The 16,905-nt window shown below is 45.8% G+C and overlaps 1 protein-coding gene and 1 pseudogene across 7 annotated transcripts in view; one reads left to right on the forward strand and one right to left on the reverse strand.

The window, feature by feature from the left end:
- The window catches only part of LOC127468440 (NADH-ubiquinone oxidoreductase chain 2-like), a 194,661-nt pseudogene that overhangs the window by 10,512 nt on the left and 167,244 nt on the right, over window positions 1-16,905 (reverse strand).
- ST6GAL1 (ST6 beta-galactoside alpha-2,6-sialyltransferase 1) overlaps window positions 1-16,905 on the forward strand; it is a 40,783-nt gene that overhangs the window by 2,459 nt on the left and 21,419 nt on the right. For 4 of the 7 annotated variants that reach the window (XM_051781583.1, XM_051781581.1, XM_051781586.1 and 1 more), the window contains exon 2: window positions 8,179-8,337. The exons of 1 other annotated variant lie outside the window; for it this stretch is intronic. The gene's annotated coding sequence lies outside the window, so the exon portion shown is untranslated. Of the gene's footprint in view, window positions 1-8,178; window positions 8,338-10,554; window positions 10,761-13,392; window positions 13,452-16,905 lie in introns of those variants that run through there. 2 more of the 7 variants (XM_051781591.1, XM_051781590.1) reach the window with 2 other exon arrangements.

Here is a 16,905-nt window from a genome sequence, read left to right on the forward strand (position 1 = left end):
CAGTGTCATCTCCTGCAGAAATGGGAAATGCGTGGGAGGAATTAGAGGTGCCAGTATGAGGTGGACAGGGGTGGTCTAATGAAGGGCAAAGCAAATGCACCTTGTAATGTTCCGTATCTTAACTCTGTCCTTGAGACAGTGGTGCAAGAGAAACTGCTGCAGAAGCAGATTACTGTATATTCAGAGGTTTATGTCCCTGCTGGCCTCTGTTGGAGGACGGAGGGACACTGAAGGGCAACCCTGTGCTGGAGGGAGTGTGTCCATGGCACTGCCCGTACTGGCGCCTTTAACCACAGGCACTTAGCAGCACATATCTCACCTAGCTCCTGTCTTGCTCCAGGCTGTAAGAACTGGAGGATGGTAATGGGTGCTGGCCCAAATCCATGTCAGGTTGTCCTGTCCTTTGCTTGCTGGCTGACTGACGTGGAGGAGGTATTCGAACTCAAGTTCTTTGATGTCCAGTGCTTCTCCTGACACCCTTGATCTGTTGCATTGGCAGCTTTGGGAAGGGCAGGAATGATGCCACTGAGTAATGGTCCTCCTCCCTTTGTGCTCAGCGGTGCACACAGCTCTTGGTGAAAATGTCGTTTTCCTGTTCTCTACTCAACACTCATAAATTTCACAGTGAAAGATCAGACAGAATTGTCTTGATGATCTTCTAAAAAGTGCACAAATCTTTTCCATAGCTCTCAGATTTTGGTAGCGTGATGTAAATCACAATTATGCACAGGATTAGCAATCAAAGAGCATTATGAATCAATCTGATACTTTGTCTTAACCATAGCCCTTCTTAGATTGCTGACCTACATATTCCAGCTTTCACTATAACTGCTTCAGCAAGAATGGGCTTTGTTTCTGAGTGTAAGGTGGCCCAGCTTCTGGAGATCTTTGTGTTTGAAGAACATTTTCATTGAGATTATGTAGAGATTTACTAAAATTTCTGGTGACTTCAGATGTGCTTGAAGTCTGCGCTGCTTGACTGGTAACTTGTCAATGAAGTGTGAAATATAAGTGGTCCCTTTGAATGTTCTTTTTATTATAATTGTGCTGATGAAAAAGCTAGAAGATGAAATAAGATGCTTTCAGTATAAGGTGCTCTTAGATGTCTAGCCAACAGAGATCATTGTTATCACTTGTGTGATTAAAAACCTTGGAAAAACTTACATATTTGAGCCACTTGCTTATAGGTAAAAAAGAAGTTTTATTACCTTTCTGAAGTATGTGCTGCAAGCTCAGCCTTAAATGAGATGTAAACCCAAAGCTTCTTCCGTAAAACCGCTCCCTGCGAGTCACTGATGATATTGATGTTAATGCACATCTGCTTGTTCCACTTACAGATGAGTTTTCCTACTGATTCCAGAGTGAGGAGCTGAACGATGATAAAAAGGAGAATCCAGAACTAGGTCTGCAAAAGAGTGACTCGGTTGTTTTAAGGCAGCACTTAAACCCATTCCTACCTGTCATGATTTCAGCTCTGCAGGATAGATCCCTTGGTTTGAAGAATGCTGGGAAGCAACAAGAAGTGCCTGTTCTGGTGTACTTGTGCTTCCCAGCACGTACCAGTAGACTGCACATGGTCCAGGAGCTTGTCTGTGAAACCAGAATGGGGATTTGTGAAACCAGAGCAGAGGAAGTCTGTCCTCTGGTTTTGTCTCAGCAGGTTCCAAGTGGTGCCTCTGCTTAGCTTGGGTTTGCTGGTCCCTCTGCAGCATTTGGAAGCTGCCTGAGATACTTGGCTTGGAGTGTCTCTGAACTTTCAGCTCTCCCAGCAAGTCATCAGATGTTCTTAAATATTTCCTTGTGGTCTGTTGCTCACAAGTTACCACAATGTCCGTTCTCAGGCAGAGGTTGTGCAGAAAGCTGCAACATAGCATCTGGCTGTTTCTTTTTCTGTAATAGCTAAAAAAAGGTCTGTTTGCGAGACCTTTATTTAAAATGGAAACACTGCACAGAATATCCCCCCGTTTACCAGCAGGATGCTGAAGTGCAGGGAGGCCTTTGCTTTTGTGTATTGTCTCCTGTGCCCCAGACTCCTTTGCCTGGGAATGGTGCATTGGTACACGCAGAAGAGAGCTGTGTGCCAGACTGTGCTGACATTCTTCTGTGCTCCTGATCTGTGTTCCCCCCGGGAACTGGCAGCTACTGCAAATGAAGTGAGGGAAGCTGGTGCTGGTGCAAACCTCGGTGCTGCTGGAGGAAGTGGAGAACCCGAAGCATTCAGCACAGGATGCCAGTCTGGCTGGCTGTGTTGTGCATACTGAGCTGTTCAGCAGGTCCCGTGGCACTGGCAGAAGTGTTCGTCACGAAGTCCTGGCTTGTGCTTGGGATTCCTGGGGGTGAGGGAAACAAGCTAATGCTCCCCTCATCAGTGTTGCATCCATCCTCTTAGGATGGCTGCAGCAGTTTGGATTTTCAACTGTAAAATTTTGCAGAAAAATAGCAGTTGCTGACAGCAGGGATTAATTTATTAATATGCATTACAGCTTGCCTTTGTCTTTGTGGTGCAGCACTTGGCTGATTAGGAAATCAAAGGTGTTCCAATCAACCTGACTTCGTTCACTGGATTTTCTGCAGATAACCTGTGTGTGCCAACGGAGTCCCGAGTCTGTGGGGAGAGTGTGGTGATGCTCACTGGGATGGGATGACAATAAAAATTTCCATGGCAGTTATGCAGCAATGATAGCTGCTTTCTAAAATGGATCTCCTGGGAACTAAAAGAAATCTGTAGTCCTGGTTTCCTCATGCTCATCTCAAGGACCTGCTTTTTACCTTGGAATAACATTTAATGGGCAGTACCAGAGTAATGACTTTTTTTTTCCCACCCCTACGTTTGTTTGTAATGCAGAATCCTCAGGAAAGTGTGCAAGCTCTGTGCCTTCTGAACACAGCAGCTGAGGCACAGAGCACCTCAAAAGCAATTAGTTTGCATTTAAAATAAATAAATAAATAAAAAAATCTCTTTATTGCTCAACCTTCATGCTGAGTTGCATTGCCTAGCAAGACTGAAAATTTGAGCGTGATCCTTTGTTATATAAGTTGGGTTGTTTAATGTTTATTTATTTGTTTGAGTTTAGGGTTTTCTTCTCTTTCCCCAAAGGTTTAGTTCTGCATAACTTAACTACATCCATACATACATAACATTACTTTGGTACAGAGGTGGAGAATAACTGTGTAAATTCTTGATTATCCTGATGACCTGCCTGTAATCCTGCCATCCTTTGTGCTTGCAAGGGGTCTTAAAGAAATTAGAAATTTAGACATACAAGATTGTAATAGCTGGGATAAAGGTAATCTCACCATTGCTTGTGTGAGACCCCACATGCAGTGCTGCTTCCAGCTCTGGGGTCCCTAGCACAGGAAGGACATGGACCTGTTGGAGCACGTCCAGAGGAGGCCACCAAAATGATTAGAGGGATGGAGCAGCTCTGCTATGAGGAAAGACTGAGAGGATTGGGATTGTTCACTTGGAGAAGAAAAAGATTTGGGGTGACCTAATTGCAGCCTTCCAGTACCTGAAGGGAGCCTGCAAGAAAGGTGGAGAGGGCCTTTTTTTTTCTTTAACAAGGGCCTGGAGTGACAGGACAAGGGGGAATGGCTTCAAACTGAGAGTAGATTTAGATGGGATATTAGGGAAACATTCTTTCCTATGAGGATGGTGAGGCCCTGCCACAGGTTGCCCAGAGAAGCTGTTGCTGCCCCATCCCTGGAAGTGTTTAAGGCCAGCTCAGATGGGACTTGGAGCAGCCTGGTCTAGTGGAAGGTGTCCCTGCCCATGGCAGGGGGTTGGAAGAAGATGATCTTTGAGATCCCTTCCAACCTAAACCATTCTAGAATGATTCTCTGGAGCTATATATTTTTTATGTTGTTTATATTTTTTTATATAAATTTGTATTAGTTCTTCACCCAGCTCTTATTTGTCCAGCAGAGATTCTGTGTAAATAATTATCAGGGCGTTAGGCACTTTGTGAGGTACATTAGCAGAAATGTTGCAGAAATGGAAATGTTATGTTCTGGTTTCTCTGGGCTGGTGTTGCACAGGTGAGCCTGACATGAAATATGTATGTTTTATGAGAGTCGAGAAGGTGCTGGATGGATTTTGCTCTCATCCAGATAACGGTGTCTGTGAATATGAAGCCTGTTTCCTATTAACAGCTGTTCCTGCAGTCTTGAAATTCACTTTTCACAAATGGGTATGTTCATGAAAGAATAGAGCTTTCCTGGGAAGATCATAAAAGAGCGACGGGTTGTATCTTAACAAAGTCCTTCCAGAGCTTGGTATTTTGTGGAGTTTGTAACTCTGCCTAAGGAGCTGCCTTTCACCTTTCTGAACAAAAGGCATCATGGAAGGGATCTCCAACAAATGCTGCAGGGGCAGATTTTAGTGGAACAGAGATGGGATTCAGGTTGAAGGAGTCGGGAGCAGAGATGAAATAGTCCCCTGGATGTGTTTTAGTATTGGAGGCAGGGGGATTCCCAAAGGCAAAAATGGGATTGATAGAAATAGGTGTTGCTTGTGCCTGTGACATGAAAGGGTATTTTGAGAGACGTGGGAGTGCCCAGCTGGAGAGGAAAGAAGAGCAGCGCTGGAAGGCCACTTTAATTCAGGAATGCCTTGTGTGATGGGTTAGTCAGGCTTTCTGCTCATCCTACAAAGTGAGGGATCATTGGCATTTTCAGGCTCTTCGAATTTAATTTAACCTGTGCTTAAAGGACAGCCGTCTTGAATCTTGCAGGCTGAGCAGCTCACCTATAGATGGAGGAGTCTGAAAAGGTGCTGTATATTTGGCACTGAGCAGTGGCTCCGTGTGATGTGTGCATGAACCATGGCCTGCTTTAACAGAGGGGTCTGAAAAGTGCAGAAAGGAGGGAAAGCTGCATGGAAAGAATCTAATTTTCTTTGGATCTATCTGCTGGCTTTCAGAGCAGTCACTAATTCTGTCTTCTATTTTATTCTTTTATATATAATAGCGTGGGTGTGGACTGGGAATTATTTTAAGCCCTGTGGATGTGGTTCAGCAATTTCAAGTGTGGTTAGAAGTATGATTTTAAAAACAAAGGGAAACTCCTTCAAATCTGCACCTGGAAATTTTCCAGTGTGGTGTAGCTCACCTCTGCTTTCCCACTCTCAGTTTTGGAAACTTCTCACTTTGTAAATCACTTCGCAAAACACCCATATCTTTCAGTTGAACTATGTGCTCTAAGGTTGAGAAGTGTTCCTAGTTATTAAGGGAGTGCAACTGAGTAACTATTTTATTAGATATTCATGGATGGATTGTTTAATTAGGTAAATAGAGGATCGTATGTTTGCAATCTAAGGAGAAAAATTCAGAAAGGTTCATTAAAGATTAGTTGTAAAATTTGATGTCAGAAGTGATGTGAAGTTTCAGTGTGGACACTCCTAATCAAAATCAGTTTAGTTCATGCTGGAAGTGAATAGGAATGAAGGAAATTTAAGCTTACCATGGCTACAGATGTGGGGGTGTACCAAGGTCATTCATGCGTGTTAACTCATACTTTTAAAATTAATTCCTGACGTTAATTTGGCTTGATTCTTCCCATCTGTCCATGCAGACAACACTCTGGAAGTTTCACATTTTTGAGGTATTGCAGAAATTACTTCTTCTCCCAACTATTCCTTTGCAGCATCTGAGCTGAGATTTTACACTGGGTGAGGACGGCATGTCAAGCCCTGCAGGTGATGTTTGAAATGCTTAATTTTTCACCTAATTGTTGCCTGCATTTCACGTCTGTGAAGTGCCCTCAGGCATGACCGTCATGGCCTGCCATGCATGCACCACAGGCTGAGCAGTGGGGTGGCTGCCTTGGAGCCTGCGGGGCAGGAAAGGGCTCTGTCCCAACCCCTTCTGCTCATGGCTTAGCTCTGCTTCTGCAGGGTTTAGGCTGAGCCTCAGCCCTCCCCATCTGTCAGGACCCTCATCGGGCAGCGCGTGGCCTGCTCAGCGCCTCGTCTGTGTCTGATCGGCGGCGGAGCTGGTGAAACCGGTCACTGCTGCCAGGAGATCTCAGGTCTTTCTTCCTAGCTCCTACCCATGCGGATCTCCCCTGGTTGCCACAACTCCCTAATCTGAAAGAAAACAAACCTGAGGTGCGATTGAACACTGCACAGGGTTTCCATAAGTGGAGGGAGCAGCTGTGAGCATGTTGCCAGCCCCCGTGTCCCCTAGTCATGCAGCCCTAGCATGTGCTGTTCTGGGCCAGCTGGTGCTGGGGACTTTGGGATGGTGGTGGTAATGACTTTTGGAGAGCATGAGCCACCACGGTTGCCCTGAGGAGGCCACCTGCCAGGGTTTTGGTAAGCACAGGCTGTGCTGGTGGGCAGGGTTCTGTGGCTGGATTTGTCCATCACTGCCTGTTTTTCTGAAGTGAAAACACTCAGGCTGGGAGTGAAGGTTATCATGTCCTGCTTTTCCCCACCTGAGATTGCCCCACAGGCTGTTGCATGTTTTAATGGTGTCACAGTCTTGAAGTTGTTTTAAAACATTTTCTTCAGTTAAATTCCTGTCTAGCCATAAGCTCCAAGAAACCTGCTCTTTCTTCCAGTATTGCTCCTTCTAGCCCATTTCAGTTCTTGCCAGATTCCTAAGCTGCCATCTCCTAGAGAGCTTTCAGTCTTTCTGGTCCTTGAGCATTTCTTAGCCCTCCCACATCCTTGGCTTGCTTTCTTTTATGTTTCATGAAGGCAAACTCCAGGAGGAAAAAAAAACCAGCCACAAAACAACCAAAAAACCCAAACCCCTCTCCAAATATCCAGATACATTCTGCCTCTTCTCTGTAGTTGCGCTTGTTATCTTTCTGAAAACTGAATTTAGCTGTTGGTGTTATCAGTAGTTCTAATGCAATTTGTTTTATAGCTGGTTACCAGGAGATTATTAGCTGTGTGTTTGTGTCAAAAAGTAGGTGTAATGGTTCAGAGCAGATAAGCTGCAAAAACTACCCCCTTAAAAAAAGCCTGTGTAGAAGCTACTTTGGTGTTACTCACTGGAAAAATGAGCAATTCTTCAACTCTGGTTTGGGGAGGAGGATCAAGGAAGTTGAATTTGTCTCGAGCGAGATGTATTTGAAGTGAAAATACTGGTCTTTGTAATATCTTTTCCAAGGAAAGCAGTGAGAAACTTCTGCTAATTTGGTAGTTGTGGAAAAAGATCCTGCTGGGATGATGCCTGGGTGAGACTGCTGCTGAGTGAGAGACTGGATTAGCCATAATTTGCACAGATCGTCTTCCTTCATGCTACTGCTTTCCCTCCCCTGCCATGGTGTACTGCAATGCATTAGGGTCCTTGGATGGTTCACGCTGGCATTAATTTGAGTTACGGACATACTGGGACCTCTTCCTAAGCTGTGTGTGTTTGGGTTCCCTGCTGAGAGCAGAAACCTGAGCTGCTGGACTCAGGTGAAACATATGCCGGGCCAGGCACATACACTGGAAACTTGCCCAAGGCAGGATAATTATGGGAGGCAGCTTTTTCTGAGCGGACTGTGTGCTCTCACTTGCTAAACAGTCTTGTGATTAATGTCTTACTTAAGAGGGTTTTAGGACACATGCTGCAGTTACACTGCATTTCTTTTAGAATTAGGGGAGAGGTTAGAAATATAAACTCTGTAAAGGCTCTTTTGTGTTTCCAGCAAGGGTCATCAGTTAAATGCAGTGCATCACTGCTCTATTGTGTCAGGGTAGGCAGTGGTTTTTGCTAGGGATGGTTCAGTGGGAGAGGGATCCTCAAGAGGGTCTTTGCACATGTGTTTGTACAGGTTGCATTGCTCAGAACTCCTTAGGGACTCATAGCCCCAGCACTAAGGGTGAGTTGTTCTGCCCTGATCTCAATATTACCAGCTCTCCCTGACCCTGGCTCCTGGCTTTAGACTGTGGGAAGTTCTGCAGACAGCAGGTGTTCACCAGCAGATTTCGCCTTCAAAACAAGGCTCTGTGTGCTGTTTTACTCAAGCCCAAGTTATGTTTAGAGGCGTTGGCAGCTCTAAAGAGATTGTTGATCTTACCCAGGATACCGTTGCCTGTGGTGTGGGCACAGCAGTATTTGCTCTAGTATTTCTGTGTTGCTGCCTATTTGCTGTGTGATCCTGGCTGGTGGTTGTAGTCTCCTGTCCGGTGATTTCTGATCAGTCTGATGTAGCTGTCTAACATCTTGATTTCTTTCCTAGGCTAGAGAATTCGATTAAGAGGGACATGAGAGCATGAAGAATTGCACGGATGTGCTTCCTGTGGTGGCACCTCCTACAGATCTTACCTGGCAACCTACTGCTGCCTGGAAGGGAATGACAAGGAACTGCTGTGGGCAGCAAGGGAACCTGGAGATGAAGGTGATGACCACGGCTCTTCTTTTTCTTTTCAATGTCCCTTTTTTCACTTCCACATGCGTGCAGCAGGAGCAGGACTGCTGTTGGCGTGACAAGGCCATGTACGTTCAGAGGCACTGCTGTTGGCAGTAGGGCTGTCTCATATTGCTTGCAGAGTTGGGAGGGTGGTAAAGAAAATGAGAAGAGTTCTCTGCTATTCCCTTTGCAACTATCCTATATTTCTCTTTTAAAGCAAAATAAAAGATTTGTTCTGCTACTTGTGGGAGCCCTTGTAGAAGCTGAGACATATTGGTAGTGTGCCAGAGATAAGTGTCTGAGATCCAGTATTTATTCTGCCTTGCGTAAAATGAATATAAGATGTGTATTGGGGCTCCTTTTGGTAAGGGCTTTCCATAGAAACCCTCTGGGGATATTGCCTGTGGTTCTGGGTTAGAGTAATTAGCTGCCTACTTTCAGGGCTGACCTCATGTCTGAAGTGCTTTTGGTGGTGATGCCTCTATCCCTGTCTGTCACCCTTCCCCGCTGGCATCCTGCCCCTTATCCCAGCACTGCAAGGCTTTGGAGCTGCCCTCAGAAATGATGAGCTAGTTCAAAAGGTTGGGTCATGTGAGCCATTGCAGTGACTGAGGAAGGTGCTGATGCTGGGACCCCGCTTTTCTCTCACGCACGGGAAAGCTCACTTGGTAGGGAGCATTTTTAGAGGCAACTGCAAATGTAAGTGTTGGGTTTATACCTGTTTTCATGTGTGAAGAAGGCTTGGGAGGACCTTGTTGTATAGCTGCTTCTCTAGATCCTTAAATTGCTGGCATGAGGAGTGCCAGCTGTTGCTCCCCACTTTCTCTTCTGCTGGAAACATGCTAATCTCCTCTCCTCTGCTTAAAACCTGAATCTTTAATATGGAACATGTACCACCCTTTCTTCCTTTCTGGCTGAGGAACACTTGTCCCTCCCAGTGTTGTGTTACCTTTAGCATTGCAAACTGAAACGCTTGGGCAGGGGTGGTGGAGCTCCAGCAGCCTGCTTGCTTGGAGGCTGCTGGATTTCCATCCCTAAAGAGGGCAGAGAGCAGCAAAAATTTGCACAGAGATCAAGACAGAGCTGTATGGAGCCTGGGGAGCACTGGCAGGAGTGGGAACACACCGTGGGAGGTGGGTGAGTGGAAAAGAAAAAATGTGGCACGTTGCCTTGGGCATCTCTGGCAGTTGTTCTTTTCATGGGGAAGACATGAAAGCTGGAGACAACTTGACTTCTAGTTAGGTAGGATTTGGGTGTAGAATAGAGGTTAAAGAAGCAGGTCAGCCATGGAGCTCAGCCCCTGCAAAACTTCTCATTTGTTGTTGTTCTTGGGAAACAAGGGGGTTTTTTTTTTAGTTCTGTTTTTCTTCCTTGTTCCTCTGAAATCCAAGACCAAACCTTTCAAACTCAGATTCACTTTTAGTGCAGAGATATCCTTCTCTTAATGTGCATTGGTAACACTGAAGAGTCACCTTCTATTTGTGCCAGAATGAAATCTCTAGCCCCTTTCGAAACACTCGGAAGTCTTCCTCCTGAACAACAAACCCAGCTCCCTGTTACTAAGTACAGTTTCAGACTAGGCAGCCTGGTTAGGTGTGGCTTGCAATATGCCAAGGCTGCTGTGGGAGTTGGATATTTGAAAACCAGCAAAGTGATACATTTGATCTGTAATATCTGTACCTCTCTGTCTGCCTAACCCTCTTGTCCGCAGTTATGCTGTTATATGTTAATAATTTAAACAGAAGAGGGACTTTTCTCTTTCCTCCTTTGGGTACATCTGAAATAGGGAAGTAAAACCAAAAATTGGTACGCACCCCCCTTCATGTCCCAGTGCTCCCTGTGGCTGTGTGGGAGCCTCTGACCCTCTCCCCCTTTAGAAGGGGGCAGAGCCTACCTGTTGGAAAAGAGGATGTTATGTGTTGGGTCTGGGTGGTTGAAGGTGGAGGAGATGAGCTTCAGTGTGTCGAGTCCAAGTTTAGCAGTGGCTTCCCAAGGTGGGTGTCCAGACCAGTGGAGTGTGATCAGCAAAACCTTCGACCACGTACTAAAATACAGTTTTCTTTCACAATAACAGGATGACGCAGACGTAATCGTACTGTGTAAGAGCAGTTAATTCTGTGTGCTTGTGCTGAAGTGCAGTGCTAACCCATCTGCTTGTTTTTGCTGCAGTTTTGTGTGTACTTTAGAGATGGCCCCACTACTGCCAGCAGTTTGGGGCAGCTTCTCTATCAGGAGCTGGCTGTTGGTGCGTATGGCTCTGTGGTCACTCTGGCAGCCTGTTCCTATATACTCATGACTTCTACTCTTTTACATGCATGAAGTCCTTGCTGTGGCAGAAGGCACTGTTCTCAGACATTGCTTTGCACTTGAAGCATTTTGTGGGACTCCTGCATTAGCTCTGAAACACCATGGTGAGTAGAGGACATGAGCTCAGGACAGGCACTGCATACAGTGGTCAGCTTTTCCCCCCAACTCGGATCCAAAAATGCTCATAAGGAAAGGACTTCCAAAGAAGAAAGGCTTGTGGAGCGTGGGAGGAGGGCTGGAGGTGGAATCTCACTATGGCAGGAAAGCAGCTTCCTGCATACTTTCCTGTTGGGGAAAGGCCACAGAAACTAGGGTACCCGCCTTGTGCAATGCAGGTGCTGGAAAGGATGTGAAGGGCCTTAGGGGGGATTTCCTAGGAGGAAGAGGAGAGTCCTAGAGATGCAGACACACCAGGAATGCACCTGGTTTCTAACAGGTAGCGTGTATATCCACCTCCAACCCTCCTCCCCTGCTCCACATGGCACTGTGCATCCCAAACAAAACCCAAACAAACAAAACACACACACGCGCCCCCTCCCCCAAAACAAAACAAAAAACCACAAACAAAATAGTTTCAGACAACTCTGCTAGGCTTCCCTGCTGTTTTTCTTTGCTTTCATACTGGAATGTTGTGGTTCCTCCTATGTGAGAGGAGATATTCTAACCGCCACACCCTGGGCTTGGAGGTTCTCTGCTAGTTTAGCCTCAGGGGATACTGGTATGATGGCATGAGGAAGGAAAAAAAATTGTGTTCCTCCTGTCAAAAGATATCCAGGACTTTGTACCTTCAGATGCCTGTGCGAGGTTAAAACACGGTGTAGTAGCAGCCAAGCTCCCATCCTGAGAACCTGGAGGGGAGCTTGTGGAGAGGAGAGAGCTACGTTGCTGTACCAAAGGATTCAAAGGGATCCTTTTGGCAGGAAGAGGAAGGAAAAAGGAGATGAAGGATCATCTAGGATCAGCTCCCATGAGACTTTGATGGCATTTCCAAATGAACTACTTAAAAACTTGTCCCTTTGAAGTGTGCTGGAGTAAAGGTAGGCAGATTTGTTTAAATAAAATGAATGAATAACTTTTCATCTAAAGCTTGTCTGAGCCAGATCAAAAGTCAGCCTTATTTAAAGTTCAGTGAATTTCAAGCCCCGTGCGTTTCCGCTTTGAGCTTGAATGGGATGTTGAGCAGCAAGAAGAGGTGGCATGAGATCACCCTCGCAGCCTTGAGCACTGTGTGAGATTTGTGGCATGTGAGACCACTGCTGTAGGGAGTCTCTTGCTCTTGCTTTCATGCAGTAGGGCATGGTGTCCTCCCAAGGTGTTCTGTGAGTCACCCCCAGCAGCTGGCAGCCACCACTGTGCATGTGGAACATCTCAGCTGGATTTCTACGGGTTCTTTGTCTGCACAGGATGCTGCTGCTGGGATGTGGATGGTTTTGGCACTTGTACTTGTGTGGTACATTGAGGTGTGTTGTTGTAAGAGATGACTGTAGGTAGTGTTTGCTGCACGGCCTCAGCTTACAGACAAGTTTTGCAGTATTCTGTAACTTCTCCTGGTAAATATTTTTCAACTTAATGTCAAGTGTTTGATGCTGTGGTGCAGTTTCCTTCTTTGGGGGTGGGAGAAGCCCCACTGGAACTCTTTGACCTGTGTCTGGGTTGTTGAGATGTTAGATAAAAGAATTGGCTGGACTTCAGAATGATCCCGAGGAAGAGCAGTGCAGCATAAATCTGATTAAGTGATGTAGTTTAGGTCAGGTTTGCACCTTCAAAGTTGACCTGCTGGTCACCTACATGCATACCATGTTTCCATCCCTGCTCGGAAGCAATGTCTGATCAAAGGGGGTTGGAGTCAGGTGAAAATCAACAAAAAGAAACTTTCCAAGAATGGTCTAACCAGCTACTTGGGTTACTGCATTTCTCAGCAGCACAACTCCAACGGAATTCACAAGGAACGCTCCCTCCCACCCCCTTGATTTTTTTACATGTGCTTTTTTGAGCTTCCCTTCCCTTTCCAAGCCATCCATCCTAGGCATGACAGATGCCTGACTTCTGTGTTTGGGGGCAGTTCTCTTAATGAAAGAGGAAGTGTGGTGTCTTTGTGGCCAGGTGGCAGTGAGTGCCCAGGAAGAACTTTATGTGCTCGTGTGCAAGAGTCCAGCTCTGGGCAATAACATCTTCCTCCCATCCCTCATATCTCATTCCTCCTCCCATATCTCATCCCTTCATCCAGCCAAGTGCTGTCTGGTTGTGGGGGAAGACAAGAATCTTGCCTTGCTCTGGGAGGCTCAGAGAAAGACTGCAGAAACATTTTGTGCTAGAAGCAGTATGAGAGCCGATGTTGAGTGGAGGAGATGCAAAAACGTCTGGGGCCTCCTTTGCTGCTTTAGGGAGTACCTTATGTTTTTGTTAGAATTATCTGTCTAAATCTCTCTCTCCATGCTGCAAGTTGTTACCTGGCTTTGATGAAAAACACATTTGTGCTGAGATTCACTGGTAGTCTCCCTTTTTCCCTGCTTTCTCAGCCACCCTGTCCTGCGTTTCATGTCCCTGGCTGGGCACCATGTGGAGCTCTCTGCACACTCAACTGCTTGGCCCTTGTGATGGTGCCAGGCTCATGTGCTCAGCCTGTGCTGGCTGCACCTCTGGAGCCCTCCCACAGGTGTGTCAGGCACAGGCAAACGCAAGGGGACTGTGGCTGTGCTTCTCCCCTGGCACTACACAGACCCAGGGAAGACGGGCCACCATTAGTGACACCCTGGGAAAGCAAAGTCCTGCGGATTTCAGGAGCCATTGCTGCTGTGAGTAGGGACTAAGTTCCTCCTGTAAGGCAGTGCCATAGGGATGGCAAAATGGCATCCTTCATAGAGGAAACACAAATTCCCATGTGCGTGGAGTTTCTGTGTGCTTAAATACCAGAGGACAGAAAGCTGCCTGCTTCAAGGGGTGGGTGGAGGTGTGGCTCAGATCCACAAGGGATCCATCCAGTTGTCATCTGCAAGCTCTGCTGCCAGACTTGTTTCTGAAGTGCCGACCGTAGGAAGTGAGTGACGTGTTTGGGGACAGGAGATAGGTAGTGCTTTCCAGGCTTTATGTCTGGTTTTCTGATGGAGAAGAAAGGAGACTAAAACCACTGGGAGCTGGAGATATCACATAGGCAGACACTAAAATGGCCTTTATTGGTGTCTCTGAACCTGACTGTGTTTCAAGCTTGGTGTTTACTTCCCTCCAGCAATTGTGTAGATTTGTTTCACTTCTGATCAATTAATGCCATGCCCATAGCCACACTGATCCATCACTGGGATGCTGCCAGCGTGTGTAAGGGGGGAAGAAAAAGGGAATTCTTTGGTTAGGTTGTACCTGGCACTGTGGAGCTGCAAAATGCATGGCATGCTGTGTTTGGGAGCTTACAGCTGGAGGTGGTTGCTAGGCTGTGCCAGTCCTGCATCCCACCAAAGAGTTGGTCATTGCAACTAGTTTGAGAGGCACCCCTTTGCTCCTGCCAAGTGTTCTCCATGCTGGATCCTTAAGCAGAGGACATAGTCTTGGGTTTGGGTAGGAGGTACTACTGAACCTACTTTCCCTTTCCTAAGCATTTGGGTAGATGCTGAGGGAAGAAAATGGGAAGGAGGTTTCAAATGAAGGCTTTATCAGGAAAGTTTCATTAATGTTTTCTGTTTTTATAAATACATATGTAAAACTTTGGGGGGAGAGGAGTGTCTTAATCTCTTTAAATGTCTTTGAATATATCTAGGTGTCCAGAAATGGCTATGCTATGCATTTTGTCTACAATTTATGAAATTATGCTATACATATCGTCTGTGATTCATAAAATTGAATTGTATTTAGGCAACGTCACTTCTCTACCAACATACATGTGGGCTTATTGACAGCAGATGTATTTGAAATGCTGCTACAAGGAGATAGTGTTACCGGATGAATCAGTCAGACCTGTGTTTGAAAAACAGAGCAGCACTTGCTGTTATTCCTCTCTGAACTCAAGCCATGCTGAGAGCTCCCTGCACGAGGATGTGACTCGCTGACGTGCCTTGGCAAAGCACATATTTGACATCTGCTACTGCAAATATTCTGACTTTGGGAACCTGCCTGCTGCTTCAACAATTAACAATATCCAGGACTTTGGGGGATATTGATTCTGCATATCTGCTACCTCAGCTGCTCTGCTGCAGCCTGACACTGAGGGCTTTCTTGACAACTTGTGCTGGGTTACACCTGGCTTTCCTCTGGTCGTTTCAGTCTTGGTTTAACCAGTGGAACTGATGATGTGTGGTAAAAGTGATATCAATTTAGCTTTCCTAACACCGTGGCTAGGGAGACTGCAAGCAAGTGGTTTTTATTTACGGAAAAACGTCTGACTATTGTAGCACATTTTTTTTCTGCCTCCTTTTCTATCAGAGACAAAATAGTTAACCCTCATTTTGATGTTTCCATTTGTCTTCCGTGCCTCAAGTTCCTTTCATAGAAGGGAACTACTTTGATTTTTGCCAAATAAGTTATTGAAGTGCTTGTTACATGATTGTTCTTACAATTTCTCTGGTAGTCATTTGGTTTGATGGGCTCTAGTGGGTGTCCTTTCTAGTACTCTCTTTATTGCCATCAGGACTTGCCTTTTTTTTTTCCAGCATCTGATATTTTTTTGATGAACAGTCTTGACATCTGTGTGTCTCTTACATTATAAAATACAGATTTCTTAGTGAAAACTGATTTCTTTTAAATGTAATGCGGGAAGTGTTTTGGTTAACATAGGGTAAATAGTTCGAATAGTGCTTTCTGAAGTCAACAGCCAGAATTCCCACCTTAATTGTTTCCTCCAGTGAAGTTGATGTGGTGGAGGGCTGCTGTTGAGCTCATGAGCTCTGGGTACATAGAGAAAAGCAAATCTTGGTAGTGCTGTTGGACTGAAAACCAGGAATGATAGATGGACACTTCTGCAAGTTTATTTCACTTAGTGAAAGGCTATAGGTCTTAAGTTAAATTGAATTAGAATCCTCTTCAAGTTGTAAAGTTACTGCGTTGTCCTTGAAACAGAAAGACATCGTGCCCACCTGCAAAGGGCTGGTGTCAGAGAAATATTATCCTGAGGGGTGGTGTGGCTGCAGCTGGCACACAGTGTATTTATTGTCCTGGGGCCATGGAATACCGATTACATGTCTTGGCATGCAAGGATATTTGCAGAGGCATTAAATGTTGACCTGCCACATGCTGTTAATTTCAGATAACGAAGCGCTCCCCTTTCATTTTGAAAGATAAACCTTGTAGAGAAACACAGGCTTGGAGGGGAGAAAAAAGCGATTTGTTTGATTTGAAGGTGTAATGTTCCATGTAAAGTAAATAGTCATAGATGAGTGAACACATCCTGGTCTTTAAAGTTGGGGTGGAGTAGGGTAGGGGGATTTTTACTGTTAGCTTCAGCATGGGAATGGTTGTGGTAAAGTTGACTGATAACAAAAAACTCACTTGTAAAGTCCTGACACACAGGGGTCTGGGTATGGGAGGAAAAGCAGTGCATTTGGGAATTGGTGCTGTTCATGCATGCTAAGATGTGCTTTCTTTCTGTTTCTTCGATGGAACGTGGAACTGGCGACTTTAGAAATGGAAAAGGTTTGTTGCCAGCAGTAGTCTCAAAGTGCCTTGCTGAGCAAGGCTTATGTGGGCATGTGCCCATCTGGAAGCAGCTTCTGTGTTGAGCTGCACTCTGAGAGCTCCCCTGGTGGCCAGCTAGCTGCATCCAGGTGAGATCGTGCTACAAGAGCCCAAGGCTGGCCTGGGGCATGCAGACACCCCATGCAGATGAGGTCTCCTTTGTGTCCATTATTGGTAACATGGAAAATTCAGCAGGCTGTGGGGTTTTGTAAAGGAGAAGTGCTGTTCCCACCAGCTGAGAGCTTGGTCCTGTTACAGAGTTCATAAACGTGCTGTCCCTCTGAGCAAGTAAGCCACCAAGCAAGGAACAGTATGTGGTGTTCTCCACCATGGCATGCCTTGATAATTATTTTATCCTGTCCTAAGAGTTTAAACTGTCCTTCCATCTTGGTGCACCTGCAAAGGACCCTGCAGTAGCCCGTTTCTCCCTTAGCCAGCAGGGTCACGGACTGGTACTGCTGACCCAGGTCGATGGTTAGAGCCTGTGGCTTTGCAGAGGGAGAAGACACACTTTTTGGTGTTCACTGCTCTCTTGACAATGTTGGAGTGAGGGGTGATACCGTGATACATGTGTCAAAACTGGAGGTTGTC

Source organism: Manacus candei, unplaced genomic scaffold (assembly GCF_025592945.1).
Source record: "Manacus candei isolate 608988 ecotype Guabito, Panama unplaced genomic scaffold, ASM2559294v1 h1tg000015l, whole genome shotgun sequence".
Classification (NCBI taxonomy): domain Eukaryota; kingdom Metazoa; phylum Chordata; class Aves; order Passeriformes; family Pipridae; genus Manacus; species Manacus candei.